Source organism: Pterocles gutturalis, unplaced genomic scaffold (genome assembly GCF_000699245.1).
Source record: "Pterocles gutturalis isolate BGI_N339 unplaced genomic scaffold, ASM69924v1 scaffold41427, whole genome shotgun sequence".
Taxonomy (NCBI): Eukaryota; Metazoa; Chordata; class Aves; order Pterocliformes; family Pteroclidae; genus Pterocles; species Pterocles gutturalis.
The window spans coordinates 21571-21976 of NW_010114241.1; the positions used below are offsets into that span (position 1 = coordinate 21571).

The following is a 406-nucleotide window of genomic DNA, read 5'->3' on the forward strand; positions in this document are numbered from 1 at the left end:
GCAGGCCCCCGCCGGCCCCGTCGGCCCCCGCCAGTGAGACGATGAAGCAGAAAGTGGCATCCCGCAGAGCCTGGTTCATCTTCACAGCCCAAATGACCAGTATATTCCCCGGCACGGACACTAAGGCGATGAGGACTTCGATGGAGATGTAGGCAGCCTGGAAGGCTGAGACGGGGTGTGCCATGATGCTCGGATCCCCTCCTCGCTCACGCTGGGGTCCCTCTGTCACCTGCAAAGGGACAGGGAGGGCGGTGAGCGACTGGCATCCTTCACTGCGCTGCGAACTGGGATGGAGCCTGTGCGGGAGGGGTGGGAAAAAAAACCCAACAAACAACACACCAAGAAAAAAAACCAGCCCTCTCCCGTCTGTGCTGTCCCCTGGGTCTCCGGACCCCCCCGGGACTCA

The 406-nt window shown here is 61.8% G+C and overlaps 1 pseudogene; it reads right to left on the minus strand.

Annotated features, from left to right (window-relative positions):
* Nucleotides 1-184, minus strand: part of LOC104462712 — a 336-nt pseudogene extending 152 nt beyond the window's left edge.
* Nucleotides 185-406: the final 222 nt, after the last annotated feature.